This window comes from Rhinopithecus bieti, unplaced genomic scaffold (genome assembly GCF_001698545.2).
Source record: "Rhinopithecus bieti isolate Rb0 unplaced genomic scaffold, ASM169854v2 scaffold_34968, whole genome shotgun sequence".
In the NCBI taxonomy this organism is placed as follows: domain Eukaryota; kingdom Metazoa; phylum Chordata; class Mammalia; order Primates; family Cercopithecidae; genus Rhinopithecus; species Rhinopithecus bieti.
The window spans coordinates 399,558-415,960 of NW_016814942.1; the positions used below are offsets into that span (position 1 = coordinate 399,558).

Consider the following 16,403-nt stretch of genomic DNA (forward strand, 5'->3'; position numbering starts at 1 on the left):
GTTTGGAGGACGTTCTGGAAATGTTTTCCTGACAATCGAATCACCTGCCCATGCCCAGATTTTCTTGCCATATGAAGAAAAGAGCTGAAACCTCACAAAACTGATTGCAACACTTGTTCTATGCCATGGTCAGCACAGCGGCCACATCTCACATTGTGTGGCCGGCAAGATCCTGTTCAATGGGGCATGAACCCCTAGGCAAGTCACCTGTCAACTCTGGCTCATGTGTGTCCCTGTCTATCAAATGGAGCAGCTGACCCAGGGACTGCCTCCAAGTTCTAAGACATCTTTCAGTTTTGCATTCTTCTCCAGGTAGGTAGCCCTGGGCCAAAATATCACTGACCAGGCTTGATGGTAACAGAGAAAATCCAAGGTACCCAGCAATGCCCTGGTAGGTCTGGACAGCTCTTGACAGTCTCCGTGTAAGAGCTCCACGCAGCAGGAAAAGCTCAGCTTTGCCATGAGGCATGAGGCAAGGTAAGCGCAACCAGCTCCAAGAACCAGTACGGGCCCCTGGGCTTCGCAGTGATGAAGGAAAAAATCTAACGGCATCTATCAGTGTTGGGAAATCATGGGAATGGCCAGAGGGCAAAGGCCACTGGCCAGGATTATCCTCTGCCCCTGCCCCTCAGAGAGGACAGGCTCATCTTATTTAGAGCTAGGGTTTTCAAATGAATGACCAATTAGAATGGTTTCTTTTTCCCTGAGAACTGAAGGGAAGGGCCAGGCAGCCCCATACAGATGGCGCAGTGTGCAATCCCAGAGGGCCTGCCTCCCTCCATCTTCTCCAGCAGGTGGCTGAAGCAGCACTCAGTTTAAAGTGTCCAAGAAGCTGACCGAAGCCTGCTAAATGCGTGGAACCTTCACTCCACAGACACTATACCCCAAGCACTCACCTGGCTTCGGGGTATGGGGTGCTGGTCCTACCAGTTGGCCATGGCCACAGCGACGTCAAAAGGCTACTTGAGACAACGTGCTGACCAACCTAAAGCGAAGGACAGAGAAAGAAACACTGTGTTTCCAAGGAAGGTTTCTGGAACATACTGGCATTTCTAAAATGTCTCTAACCGCTGGAATTACATAGCAAAATTTCAGATTTCCAGAGTTTTGCCTCAGCTACCTTCCACAACGGGGACAGAAGGAGGAGACAAATTTCTGCTGATCTCTGAGGTATGAAACAATACAGTGCTAACCAATAAACACCAACATCCCAGACACTGTCTTCACCAATACAGATGGTGACATAAAAAGCAACTACATAATGAAATACAATTATTTTTGTCTTTCAACTACTGAATACAGATAAATGGCTCAAGTTTCCCGCCCCTGCCCCACCCAGATGGAGTTTCACTCTTATGCCCAGGCTTGAATGAAGTGGCACAATTTCGGCTCACTGCAACCTCTGCCCCCTACGTTCACACGCTTCTCCCGCCTCAGCCTCTAGAGTAGCTGGGTCTACAGGTGCCCACCACTATGCCCGGCTAATTTTTGTATTTTTAGTAGAGATGGGGTTTCACCATGTTGGCCAGGCTGGTCTCAAACCCCTGACCTCAGGCGATATATCCACCTCAGCCTCCCAAAGGGCTAGGATTACAGGCACGAACCACTGTGCCTGGCCCAAGGTTTTATTATAATAGTAATGACATTAAAAACAGAAATAGGCCAGGTACGGTGGCTCACGCCTGTAGTCCCAACACATTGAGAGGCCAAGGCATGATTGCTTGAGCCTAGCAGTTTGAGACCAGCCCAGGCAACACGGTGAAACTCTGTCTCTACAAAAAAATACAAAACTTAGCCAGGTGTGGTGGTGTGTGCCTATGGTCCCAGCTACTTGGGAGGCTGAGGTGGGAGAATCACCTAAGCCCGGGAGGTTGAGGCTGCAGTGAACCAAGATCCCACCACTGCACTCCAACCTGGACAACAAAGTGAGACCCTGTCTCAAAAAACAACCCAGAAACAGTAACACCTAACATTTAATAGGTACTTAGTTCCAGGTACTGTGCTCCCATAGCATCTCTGAATCTCCAAGGCAACCATAGAGGCAGGTTCCTGGATCATGCCCATTTTACAGATAAGGGATCTGATATGTTTGATCTTCAGGAACTTGCCCAGGGTCACAGAGCACACAGGCAGCATCCAGGGTTCACCCAGGTCTCATTCTCCAAATGTAACCTCCCCACCATCATGTTCTCTGTCATGGACCCCAGGGAAACCAGCCACCATTCCTGGTGGAGGCAGTACTACGTTAATCCTCAAGATGAGGGCATGATGTGCCTGGGAATGGGCAGACTTCACCCTCCAGACTGAGAGGGCTTCACCTCCAAAACCAAAGGTCATGGTCATCCCCATGGGATGCTGTCCAGAGAGGAAGAGGCTGCCTATCTTACAGACAGGAAAACTAAGGCTCAACAATGTTCAGGAACTTCTCTTCCAAGGTCATAGAGAGAATACCTCGGACTTCCACTTCCGTTTTGTGACGTCAGACGTCCAGGGCTGTGGGCCAGAGGCTGAACCTTAGGAACCAGCCAAATCCTAGACTCCCAAGCAGTTCTGCCAGTTGTACTTGCCAAATAGTGTCAACATCACTTCTGTTGTCATTCTTTGCACCCACATGACTACCAGGAGCTTGCTCTGATACGAAACCTTTATTTTTAAACTGGGTTCACAGCAATTCACAGCTGATGGATGGCGAGAAACACTCCCACAGGAGAACTTGCAAAAATGACGGGACAACACCGGTGAACTCCATGGAAAGACCTCTGGGCACCTCCTAAATGAGGCACAGGGCTAGCTCCTCAGGAAGAACCCTTTCTGCCACTCTTTTTAGCCCCACTCAGGCTGAGAAACCCAATGAGCAGCGTTAGTCCTAATTATTTTGTATCTGCCAATCCGAGGCCTCTCTGCCCCAAGGGTGGAAAGCCTCACAAGCAGGTATCCTGTGCTGTTGGAGGATCTGTTGCAGGATCAAGGTCTATATATATAAAATCAGCTGTGTTTCTACACACAGGCACCAATCAATCAGAACTCAAAACCTGAAAAAAGTCATTTACATTAGCACAAAAAAGGTGAAATACTTAAGGATAAAGAACCTACAATGAAACAATGAGAAAAATGAAAGAAGGCCAGGCACAGGCCAGGCGCGGTGGCTCAAGCCTGTAATTCCAGCACTTTGGGAGGCTGAGACGGGCGGATCACAAGGTCAGGAGATCAAGACCATCCTGGCTAACATGGTGAAACCCCGTCTCTACTAAAAAATACAAAAAACTAGCCGGGCAAGGTGGCAGGCGCCTGTAGTCCCAGCTACTCGGGAGGCTGAGGCAGGAGAATGGCGTGAACCCGGGAGGCGGAGCTTGCAGTGAGCTGAGATCCGGCCACTGCACTCCAGCCTGGCGGACAGAGCGAGACTCCATCTCAAAAAAAAAAAAAAAGAAAGAAAGCCAGGCACAGTGGCTCACACCTGTAATTCCAGCACTTTGGGAGGTCAAGGCAGGCAGACCAATTGAGCTCAGGAGTTCAAGACCAGTCTGGCTAATATGGCAAAACCCCATCTCTACAAAAAAATTTTAAAAATTAGCTGGGTGTGGTGGCGTGCACCTGTGGTCCCAGCTACTTTCGAAGTTGAGGTGGGAGGATCACCTGAGCCCATATTGGCTCTGTTGTCCAGGCTAGAGTGTACTGGCGCGATCACAGTTCACTGCAACCTCGGCCTCCTGGGTTCAATCAATTCTCCTGCCTCAGCCTCCCAAGCAGCTGGGACTACAGGCACGTACCACCACACCCAGCTAATTTTTGTATTTTTAGTAGAGACAGGGTTTCACCATATTGGCCACACTGGTCTCAAACTCCTGACCGTGTGATCCACCCGCCTCAGCCTCCCAAAGTGCTGGGATTACAGGTGTGAGCCACCGCACCAGGCCACTTAATAAATATTTATTGAATGGACAAGCAGGGGTAGTTTAATCCTGAAGGAGAAGGGGCCGATCTGAGGAGCCCACTGCAGCAGCCCCGCAATACAATCAGTGCAAGATTCACAAAGGAGGAGACCAAGCAGAAGACCACTCAGCATGATCACAACTAGCGGCATTTCTTGAAAGTACACTGTAATCACCTTCCACTAATCTATCATTTGGACTGTTTTGCCATCCATCCTGCACTGGCTGGGTTCAGAGAGCTTTTACTGTTTTTATTTCCAACCCATACATTTAAAGCAGTATCAAGTAATCCTTAAGTGCACAATTACCAGTTCATAAGTGACTCTTCCACTCCCTTGATAAATCATTATGCTTTGGCTTTGACCTTGCACCTGGGTACTACACACACACAACCCTACCCTACAACCCACCCAAAGGCAAGGACTTCTCAAACTGAGGGAAGATCAGCCTTGGTGAGAAGGTAGCTATGGCAATTTACATGAAATCAAGTCACTACACTTTGGGCAACAGAAGTCCTTTCTTGCCATTTTATCCTCTCAAGCTCAAGCAAGCGAGGTCCTTTTAATTTGAGGGAAGGACACATGGCCTGACACTGGCCACTACCTGGGGAACTCCGGTTCTACGGGGATGCTGGGGTTGTGGCACCCATGGCTGCTACAGTGATGATGTCTCTGTACCAGCCATGGGTACAGAGGTTGTCAGTACAGGGCTGTCGGCACCTGATCGGGAAGCCTAGGCTTTACCAGGTGCCCCCAGGAAGCCCCGTTGTCCCTTCCCTGGGCCCAGACCCACTGACCTATCACCATCTGTAGTCACCAAACACTTATGCTGTCTCTAGAATTTTTCAACCAGTTCTGCACCCAAAGACTTACAGCTTGGCTCCAGTCCAATCCTGGGAACATGACATGACCAACAACATCTAAGGTGAAACCCAACACCATCATTCACCTTCTCCCGCCCCCTCCTAAGTCCCACACAAACTGAATGCCCCCTTCACAGCGTCACCCAGACCCTTTCTGCTAATGGTCCCACCAAACTATCAATGTGGGGAAGTCCCCAGCTCAATCAGAAAAGAAAAAACTGAAGCAAGGCAACAGCAGATCATCCTGAGGAAGCCCAGAAATCAGGCTGTTATACTACGTGCTGGCTGGCTGGAGAAGAATTAGCAGGGGCCACAGATCCAGTTTTCCAGTCTGGGGTCAGCACACTACTGCCTGCCACCTGTCCTAGTAAATAAAGTATTTCTGGGAAACAGCCATGTCAGTACTTGAGAACACACTTGTCTATGGCTGTTTCCACCTACAACAACAGAGACAGTAAGGCCCAAATCCCAATACTGAGATCTGAAGGCAGATCAGGAGGAAACTGTGCCTGATGAGCTACTCAGTAAAAAGACAGAGGTAGCCCTGGCCACAGCAGCAAGCTGCCGCCAAGAAGTCAGGGGAGAGGTACACTGAAGTGTTCAGGTAGGTCCCTGAGCAGTCCCCGCTCTCCCCAAGGCACAGGGCCCCATCAACCCTCTGCGGGGAAGAGTATGGCTTGGCAGACTAGAGATGCGGAGAATCAGCCCCGGGAGAACCAAGAGCCAATCGTGAGGTTGGTCACACAAGCCCATCCCTGGCAACCAGAGCTGGCACTGGAGGCTGGAGTTCCCACCTCTGCTCTCAAATTGAGATTCCCATTAGGGTGACAGCCAGTACATGTTGTAGGCCCCTGGTCTGCCCCTGCCTGTCTCCTCCTTCAGCTACGGGAACCACAGCCTCCTCGAGGGAGGAGACAGGCAGGGGCAGGCCAGCAGCCTAAGGCATGTACTGGCTGTCTTCCACTTCCACCATCTTCTGCCCATAATGAACCAGCACAGCCCTTCTTAATTTTCCCAGGTCCCCCCAGCGTCACAGCATCTCACCACGTCCTTCAAGGCTCGGCGCACTTCAGCTGCAAATGAGCTACATGCACGTGAAGAAGAATACGCGTTCCATGCTCCCACTCCAACCACCTGGCCTATTCTTGATTCCTCAGACCCAGCACGCCTGCCTACTCCCTGTGCCAGGTCTTTCCCACGGCCAGGAGAGCCCCTCCTAGCTCCCACCCATTCTTTGAGTTCAAACACCTGTTACTCAGGCAAGCTCTCCCCACCAGCCCCTCACCATGGACCACTATGCTGGAACCTTTTCCTGAAACTTGCTACTTGAAATCGAGCATGCCACTTCCCAAAGGCTCCACGCTCCATGGACACAGGGCGCTTGCGCATCACCGCATCCAACACCCAAATGGGTATGGAGGAGGAGACTACAAAATGGGGACCTCCGCAAGTTGTCAGGACCCAACAAAGAAGTTTCTACCACTGGCGAGAGGCAAAAAAAAAAGTACAAATGCTGTCTTTAACTAAAATAGTGAATCAGTGCCAGGAAGAAGCCACATGGAGATAGGCAAGACCACAGCCACGTGCACAGCCCCTGGGGTGAGTCCAGGGCTTCGGGGTGGGACCAACATCCCCTCCTGCCCCACCCCTGGCATGCTATTTGGGGAGCTTTGGGGACCCTGTGTCTGAAGGGCTTCCCTCGGGCCACCACTGAGAATTGAGAGCTGCCCCAGTGTCAGTGGCGCCCACACTCTGCACTCCCCATCTCCTTTCTTATGGCAGAGGCTGGGTCCCACCCTAAAACCCCCACTCACAGTTCTCATGCGGGTCCAGAGTCCTGCCCTCTGGAAAGTTCCGACTCCACCACCACACCCGCCTCCCTCCTTGGCACTCCAGGTCTCCCTCCAAACCATCCCAAATGCTCACGAGCTTCCTCCTAGCACATTCTGCCCAGTCTGGCTCTCCGGCAGTTCAACAGTGGGCCCAATGCCCTCCCAGGGAGTCTGCCTGGCTGCCTGGAACTCCCCTCAGGTCTCCAGACCATCCTGAGAACCCAGCGACAGGCCCTGGTACCAGGCAGCTTCTCAAACAGGAGCAACTACTTCTTTCTTTTATTACTATGATTAATGTCGTTCCTCAAAATATTCCCACCTCTATCTGGATGCTCCTCTTACTGTTTCCACCCAGGCTCCCAGCAACCGCCTGCGCAGTGCACACAGCAGTCCTAAACTACCTATTGACCGTAGATCTTAAATGCCCAGACACTAAATGTCTACGTGTAGATGATGCTGAGGCCTTAGGAAGTGTTTGATACATTCAAGTGTTTAGTATTTCAGATGCCTGATGTGTTGCAGTATTAAAGGACACCAGAAGAAAACGTCACAAGAACAAAAGAGGAAATGATTTCTCCGCTAATACTGAAGATCTAGAAACTGATCTCAAAATAAAAATAAAAATACCAACACACTACTGTATTAAAGGAAACTCACTGACAAACAGATACAGGAAAACAAGAAATACCTTCAAGGCTGGGCACAGTGGCTCACACCTGTAATCCCAGCACTTTGAGAGGCCGAGGTAGGTGGATCACGAAGTCAGGAGATCGAGTCCATCCTGGCCAACATGGTGAAACCCTAAAAATACTAAAAATACTAAAATGTCTCTACAAAAATACAAAAATTAGCTGGGTGTTGTGACACATGCCTGTAGTCGCAGCTACTCAGTAGGCTGAGGCAAGAGAATCGCTTGAACCCGGGAGGCAAAGATTGCAGTGAGCCAAGATCACGCCACTGCACTCCAGCCTGGCCACAGAATGAGACTCCATCTCAAAAAAAGAAAAGAAAAGAAAAAGGAAAAGAAAAAGAAAAGAAAGACCTCAGATGTTCCTGGACACTGTTTCTCCCTAAATCCCCTAAAGATTTCAGGGGTCCTAGGATCACCCCACCTGTCCAGGGACTGAAGAAAACCTATAGAATATCCGCATTCCAACATTGTGATCCCAAATGATGTCATTAAGAGACTTCTAGAACCACGTGCAATTTTTTTTTTTTTTTTTTTTTTAAAAGGAGTCTCGCTCTTTCGCCCAGGCTGGAGTGCAGTGGCCGGATCTCAGCTCACTGCAAGCTCCGCCTCCCGGGTTTACGTCATTCTCCTGCCTCAGCCTCCCGAGTAGCTGGGACTACAGGCATCCGCCACCTCGCCCGGCTAGTTTTCGTATTTTTTAGTAGAGACGGGGTTTCACCGTGTTAGCCAGGATGGTCTCGATCTCCTGACCTCGTGATCCACCCGTCTCGGCCTCCCAAAGTGCTGGGATTACAGGCTTGAGCCACCGCGCCCGGCCAACCACGTGCAATTCTTTAACCCCCCAGTACTTAGCACAATGTAGGCAATGAGTGTGGGTGCCTTTGTCTCTTTGTCCCCTTGTCCCCAAGCTAATTCTGAGAGAACAGAATACAATCTGTCATAAAGGTATAGAATATTTCTGAATTCAGAAAGGTTCAATTTTTTTTTTATTGTGGTAAAACGTACACAAAATTTACATCTAAACCATTTTAAGTGCACAGTTCAGTGGCATTAGGTGCAGTCATACTGTTGTGCAACCATCATCCTTCCATCTCCAGAACTTTTCCATCTTCCCCAGCTGAAACTCTATCCCCATTAAATACTCACTCTCATCTCCCTGTCCCCAACCCCTGGCAACCCCACTTCCTCCTTCTGTCTTTAAGAATTTGAGAGTCGGCCGGGCGCGGTGGCTCAAGCCTGTAATCCCAGCACTTTGGGAGGCCAAGACGGGCGGATCATGAGGTCAGGAGATCGAGACCATCATGGGTAATATGGTAAAACCCCCTCTCTACTAAAAAATGCAAAAAACTAGCCGGGCGCGACGAGCGCGCATCCTGTATCCGCAGCTAAACGAGGCTGAGACAGGAAAATGGCGTGAAGCGGGAGGCGAGCTTGCGTGAGCATGCAGATCCGGCCCATCTCGCACTCCGAGCTGGGCCGGGCAAGAGCAGACCGTAGCGGCCGCTCAAAAAAACAAAAAGAACAAAAAAAAAAGAACGTTTGAGAGTCTAGTAACCATCATATATGTGCAATCTATAAGTAGATGTCTTTTGAGCCTTCGACTGTCTGCTTACTCGCAGACAATGTGCCCCCCTTTGGGGCCAAAGCGTGTACAGAAAAAAAGCCTGGTATACCCATGGTGCCAAACAAAGCATGGTTCTGAAATTCTGCTCCCCAGCTCAGCCATGCCCCTGACGTGCTTCACTACCAACTAGTTCTTCCCTCAGCTTCCCAAAAAAGCTGCACAAAGAAAGCATTGGAGGCTGGCACAGTGGCTCACGCCTATAATCCCAGCACTTTGGGAGGCTGAGGCGGGTGGATCGCTTGAGGCCAGAAGTTCGAGACCTGCCTGTGCAACATAGTGAAAGCTCATCTCCATTAAAAATACAAAAAAAAAAAAAAATTTGCTGGGGGCGGTGATGGTGCCTGTAGTCTTAGCTACTCGGGAGGCTGAGGCACAAGAATCACTGGAACCCAGGAGGTGGAGGTTGCAGTGAGCTGAGATTGCATCTCTGTATTCCAGCCTGGACAACAGAGCAAGATTCTGTCTCAAAAAAATAAAAAATAAAAAGCACTGGAAACACAAGGAATGGTTAGATAACAGCAGCATCCACACATTATACCACAGATGGACAAGTCTGCCAGCCTGATCCCAGCTCTTAGCTGCAGAAGAACTCTACCTCCTGGGGACTCTAGCCTTGTCTCACAGCCATAAGCCAAGGAATGCTTGTTGTGTGAATGGAGATGGACTAGCTCGAGGGCACAAACTTTTCCTCTAAGTATGTGTAATAGAAGCCAGAGACATCCCAAATCCACTCCCTGGAGCACCCAAGCTAGACACAGGGAGCCTTATATGGACCCACAGCTGGGTATGAGCCCTGAGCTCCCATCACATCTAACTCTAGAAAAGGGAGACTCCAGACAACCCACCCATAGTGCCCCTACTAATTAACGTCATTAAAAAGAAAACCACTATGTCTGCAGGGATCAGGTGTAGTGGCTCCTGCCTGTAATCCCAGCACTTTGGGAGAACAAGGTGGATGGATTGCTTGAGCTCACAAGTTTGAGACCAGCTTGGGCAACATAGCAAAACCCCATCCCTACAAAAAATACAAAAATTAGCCAGGCGTAGCAGAGCACCTGCAGTCCCAGCTACATTAGAGGCTGAGATGAGAAGATACCTTAAGCCCAGGAGGTGAAGGATGCAGTGAGGAGACATTGAGCCACTGCAGTCCAGCCTGGGCGACAGAGCCAGACCTTGTCTCAGGAAAAAAAAAGAAAGAAAGAAAAAGAAAACCACTATGTCCCCCGTCAAGTTCTGAGCTCCAAGCCTGCCTACCCTGTAGACCGAGCCAGGTCCATGGGAGTTGCTGCACTGGGGAGCTGTCTGCCAGGCCGGTGTATGGCTGAGTCCACAGATGCTGGGTGAAAAACAAAATGCCCAGTGACCCTGCCTGAGGTACCCAACTGGAACAAGAGAGCAGGCATTTCTTTGCCAATCATTTCAGATTGGAAATGTGCAAAGCACGCTAATTATGGCTTGGTCAAGTGCTCCTGAATAGAGTAAGGGGAAAGGGGGTAAACAACAATCTAGGGCTCCCACCTCATTCATCTCTCAACAGGCCGTCTCCTTTGCATATGCACCTGTGTGACCTGTGACCACAAAGCGGAGTCCTCTTGGGATGACTCTAATAAAGGGGAGATGGGGGGAACAGCTGAATGACCAGGACCAGTCAAAACAGAAAAATTTGGGAAGATCCCAAAAGGCTCCATCTGGCAGAAGACACTGCCTCCATCGTAGGAGAATGCCCACAGAAGGTTCTGATGACAGCCAGCCTTATCCCCAACAAATTGCCACCCAAGTAGCCTCCCCACACTGCAATGTTTCAACCAATTGTATTAGTTTTACAGTCAGTGGCTGAGTTTTGTTCACTTCATGCCAAGAAATAAAACCTCCAGTTACTCTATTCTTATGGCAAGTTTTCTCAAATTTGGGTTTTTTTGTTTTGTTTTGTTTTTTTAATTGTTGCCCAGGATAGTCTCGAACTCCTGGCCTCAAGCAATCCTCCCACTTTGGCCTCCAAAAGGGATGGGATTATAGGTGTCATTGACTGCACCACACCTTTTTTATTTTTTGTAGAGATGGGATCTCACTATGTTGCCCAGGATGGTCTCAAACTCCTAGCTTCAAGTAATCCTCCTGCCTCAGCCTCCCAAAGTGCTGGGATTACAGGCACAAGCCACTACACCCAGCTCAAGTTTGGTTTTCAAGCAGGAACAACACCTAACCTGTCATATGGGCAACCTCCTAGAAAGGTGAGGATGCTTCCTTCACCAATGCACAGCACAGTCACTGCCTCTGAGGCCCCAAACTCCAACCACAGGTGTGTCACAGGGTCAAAAGTAAAGCCCCAGGCCAGGCATGATGGCCCATGCCTGTAATCCCAGCACTCTGGGAGGCCGAGGCAGGAGGATCACTTGAGGCCAGGAGTTTGACACCAGCCTGAGCAACATAGAGAGACCCCCATCTCTACAAAAAATTTAAAAACTCCGTGGAGGCCAGGGGCAGTGTCTCACACCTGTAATCCCAGCACTTTGAGAGACTGAGGGGGGGCGGCGGACCTCTTGATCTCAGGAGTTCAAGACCAGCCTGGGCAAAAGAGCAAAACTCAGTCTCTACAAAAAAATACAAAAATTAGCTGGGCAGGCTGGCTCATGCCTATGGTCATAGCTACTCAGGACGCTGAGGCGGGAGAATCACTTGAGCCTGGGAGGTGGAGGGTGCAGTGAGCCAAGATCACGCCACTGCACTCCAGCCTGGACCACAGAGCAAGACCCACTCCAGCCTGGATGACAGAGCAAGACCCTGTATCAAAAACAACAACAACAAAAACTTACGAAGCCATGTGCAGTGGCTCATGCCTGTAATCCCAGCCCTTTGGGAGGCTGAGGTGGGAGGATCACTTGAGCCCAAGAGTTTAAGACCAGCCCTAGCAAACTAGTGAGACCCTGTTTCTATAAAAAATTTAAAAACTAGCTGGCTGTGGTGGTACATGCCTGTAGTCCCAAGTTACTCGGGAGGCCGAGGTGGAAGGATCACTTGAGCCCTGGAGTTTAAGGTTACAGTGACCCATGATCATGCCACTACACTCTGGCCAGGATGACAGAGCGAGACACTGTTTCTTCAAAGAAAAGAAGATAAAGGTAGTTTCTAGGATACCATAGGGTCCACCTAGATCCAAATCCAGAGTGGCTGGGAACAACCGGCCAAGCAGCAAGGTCAGTGCTGTCCACCCACAACCCTCCAGACATCTCCAAGTCCAGTTTAGGGCAAGTGGGAGGGCCTGGCAGACCTCAAGCCCCCACATTTCGCATTCATTCTGCTCACGCCATCCCCCACCCCCTCTACAACACAGAATTCTAGAAATCCACCAAGCTTCCTTTGCTGAGAGACATAATTGAATTTCTCTGACCATCAGCTGCCAAATCAAACAGTCAATTCGGTAAATTCTCAGACTTGGCTGAAGCCATCCACCAACCATGCCATGGCACCAATGGCCCTGGCTAAGGCCACGTGGTCAGCACAGGGGTGCATTCAGCCCAGGACTCTCAGGGCCTTGCCCAAGGACCAGGCCAACAAGCTGGTTCTTAGTCCCAGAAGCTTCATCACTGCTGCAAACTGATGATGCACCACAGCCATCACAAAAATCATGTGATGACTGAAATGCTGCAAAGTATGAACAAAGAAACTATTAACAATGGCAACATCTATCAGCAAATCTCAGTCGCCACCGCATACGTCAATTAAGAGAGAAATGGGCCAAGTGTGGTGGCTCATGCCTGTAACCCCAGCACTTTGGGAGACAAAGACAGGAGGATGGCTTTGAGCCCAGGCGTTTGAGACCAGCCTAGGCAACACAGTGGGACCCTATCTCTACAAAATATTTTAAAATTAGTTGGGCGTGGTGGTGCGCACCTGCAATCCCAGCCACTCGGGAGGTTGAGGTTGGAAGATCATTTGAGCCCAGGAAGTCAAGGCTTCAGTGAGCTATTTTTGTGCCACTGCACGTCAGCCTGGGTGACAGCGAAATCCTTTCTCAAAAACAAACAAAAGTCCGGGCGCGGTGGCTCACGCCTGTAATCCCAACACTTTGGGAGGCCAAGGCGGACAGATCACGAGTTCAGGAGATCGAGACCATCCTGGCTAACACAGTGAAACCCCATCTCTACTGAAAATACAAAAAATTAGCCAGGCATGGTGGTGGGTGCCTGTAGTCCCAGCTACTTGAGAGGCTGAGGCAGGAGAATGGCGTGAACCCGGGAGGCGGAGCTTGCAGTGAGCCGAGATCGTGCCACTGCACTCCAGCCTGGGTGATAGAGCCAGACTCCATCTCAAAAAAAAAAAAAAAAAAAGGAATAGAAAAATGCAAGGCTGTACACATACTCCACATCTCCTTGACAATGCATAGTATCAGACAATAAAAGTGTGATTGGAAGATGCCAGAACAGCAAGGGCTCCTCAGAGTGTTTCACAGAACTGTCAACTGTCCTCACCACCACCCCCAGCACTTACAGGATAAACTGAGGCCAAGATGGAGGAAGCAACGCCTCCCTGAAGTCTTAGATGTCACAGAAGGGACACTGAGGCTTGGGGAAAGGAGGTGCCAGGTGGACATGGGGCCCTGCCAGCTAGGAGGAGTTCTGCTTGTGTGGCCCAACAGCCAGCTTCCAGGGAGCAAGCAGGGAGAAAAACTGTGCTGGTGGGGGCTGGCACCTGGGGAACCCTGCTCCAAGAGGAGTCAGATAGCAAAGGCCAAAACGCCTGCCTCCTGCGGTGGGAAGCAAGCAATCCCAGAGCCTTGAAATATGCTTGCTGTTTCTGCCTCAAGCTGCATTTTCCTTGCTGGAAAGAAGCTTTTGTATGAAAATACTGATGTGTTATAAGGAACAATGTAAATTTCACTACAATCGCTGCCTTAAAATAAGGTCTGGCTGGGTGCGGTGGCTCACGCCTGTAATCCCAGCACTTTGGGAGGCCAAGGCGGGCAGATCACCTGAAGTCAGGAGTTCAACACCAGCCGAGCCAGCATGGTGAAACCCCATCTGTACTAAAAATACAAAAATTAGCTGGGCATGATGGCGGGCACCTGTAATCCCAGCTACTCGGCAGGCTAGAGTGGAGAATTGCTTGAACCCAGGATGGGGAGGTTGTAGCGAGCTGAGATTGCACCACTGCATACTTCCCGCCTGGGCAATAGAGTAAGACTGTCTCAAAAAGAAAAAAAAAAAGAGAAGGTCTGAAGAATATGTCAGACCACGCAGCCTTAGGCTAGGTCCTCAACAGACTTCGCCTGCGTCACTCCCAGAGTAAGACGGGACCCCACAAGAGGCTGAACTCTGCCACACAGAGCCCGTGTCCAACACAGACTAGGATGTCTTTCTTCCCTTGCACACAGTAGAGTGGCCGCACACACCAGGCTTCACGCCAGTGGGCAGGCCAGCAAACACAGGGCCAGCACACACTCCACCCTCCACAATTCTAAGCTGTTGGTCCTTGAGAACCCAGCCATACATCCCAGAGAAGCACACTGCTCTCAGTGTGGTCAGGGTCCCAAGTCAACCACAAAGTGTCACTGAAGCACAGCGCTGCCTAGACGACCCAACCTACATGCAAGACATCCCTTGGGAAACTCGTATGGACAGGCTAAGGGACAGTACAAGCCAGAAGGGGCGAGGAGGGTAGGGCCATAGGGGCAGGGATGTTAGTTCACTCATCCATTCAACTGGCTTTCACTGGGCCAGGCTTACGGAGGACCCTCCTTGCCTTCTCTTCCTCCAAGGAGGCCTGCTGTCCTCACCTCCCTGGCCCTCCCTTCCTCTATCTCAAGCCACCTCAAACAGATCCAGGCCCTACCTAACCCCTATGCCAGCACTAACATGCAGCCTGAGAGCCAGGCCCTGGATGTCTCTGTCCCCAGGATGGGGCTGCTCGTGCATCCTCACAGTCCAAGCATCCCCCAGTGTCCATCGGGCAGTGCTGGGGCAGGAAGGGGAGGGCCTGACCCTCAACTGAGAAAGTTACCGCCAGGCACCTGGATTCAAACTGCTAGAGGAGAGTGCACTTCTGAAAACTTTGGGGACACCAAGAGAATCATCTCTAATATGTTGACAAGAGGTTTTGTTAATGAAAGAGGAAACGGTGGCTAACAATTACTGAATTCTTTATTTGGTGCCAGGCGATGTGCCAACACGTTACATGCCTGATTTCATTTAATCCTCATAACCACAGAACGAGGTACTGTCATCACACCCACACTCACGAGGGACTGTCATCGTACCCACCCTTCACACGACGGAACCCACACCATTACCAGCACTTCACGCAAGGCACTACCGCAGATATCCACACCTGACAGAGGAGAAAACCAAGGTTAAAAAAAGTCAAGATGGGTCTGGGCACAGTGGCTCACGTCTGTAATCCCAGCACTTTGGGAGGCCGAGGCGGGGGGGAATCATGAGGTCAGGAGATCGAGACCATCCTGGCTAACACAGTGAAACCCCGTCTCTACTAAAAACACCAAAAAATATATAAATATATTAACCAGGCAAGGTGGCGGGCACCTGTAGTCCCAGCTACTCGGGAGGCTGAGGCAGGAGAATGGCGGGAACCCGGGAGGCAGAGCTTGCAGTGAGCCAACATTGCGCCACTGCACTCCAGCCTGGGCGACAGAGCAAGACCCCATCTCAAAAAAAAAAAAAAAGTCAAGATGGGCTGGGCGCAACGGCTCACACCTGTCATCCCAGCACTTTGGGAGGCCGAGGCAGTCAGATCACGTGAGGTCAGGAGTTCAAGACCAGCCTGGCCAACATGGTGAAACTCCGTCTCTACTTAAAAAAAAAAAAAACCCGCCGGGGGGGGGGGGGCACGCCTATAACCCCAGCTACTCAGGGGGCTGAGGCAGGAGAATCGCTTGAACCTGGGAAGCAGAGGTTGCAGTGAGCTGAGATTGCGCCACTGTACTCCAGCTTGGGTGACAGAGACTCCGTCTCAAAAAAAAAAGTCAAGATGGTTTCCCAAGGTCACACAGTTAATAAATCAGATGGGAATCTACACCTAGGTCAGCTACCTCCTAGGCTCAGGCTCAAAGCTGAACCACTGTACCACTGAGAACAATCTGACTGAGACGGTCCTAGGATTAGATCCTTCCCAAGGCTCTGGGAAAACTTCCTCTACCAAAGATGTAGGTAGGCATCATCCGGGGCGGTGACTTACACCTGTCTCAGCACTTTGGGAGGCCAAGGAAGGCAGATCACTTGAGGTCAGGAATTCGAGACCAGCCTGGCCAACATGGCAAAACCCCATCTCTACTAAAATACAAAAAGTAGCTGGGCATGGTGGCTTGTGCCTGTAATCCCAGCTCTCCGGGCAGCTGAGGCACAAGAATCTGGGAGGCGGAGGTTGCAGAGAACTGAGATCGCACCACTGCACTCCAGCCTGGGTGACAGAACAAGACTCCATCTTAAAAAAAAAAAAAAAAAAAGGCCGT

The 16,403-nt window shown here is 50.5% G+C and overlaps 1 protein-coding gene across 5 annotated transcripts in view; it reads right to left on the reverse strand.

Moving 5' to 3' along the window:
- GATAD2A (GATA zinc finger domain containing 2A) overlaps window positions 1-16,403 on the reverse strand; it is a 128,147-nt gene that overhangs the window by 75,760 nt on the left and 35,984 nt on the right. For 3 of the 5 annotated variants that reach the window (XM_017852726.1, XM_017852729.1, XM_017852725.1), the window contains exon 2: window positions 897-985. The exons of the other annotated variants lie outside the window; for them this stretch is intronic. The gene's annotated coding sequence lies outside the window, so the exon portion shown is untranslated. The remainder of the gene's footprint in view (window positions 1-896; window positions 986-16,403) is intronic. 5 annotated transcript variants of the gene reach the window in all.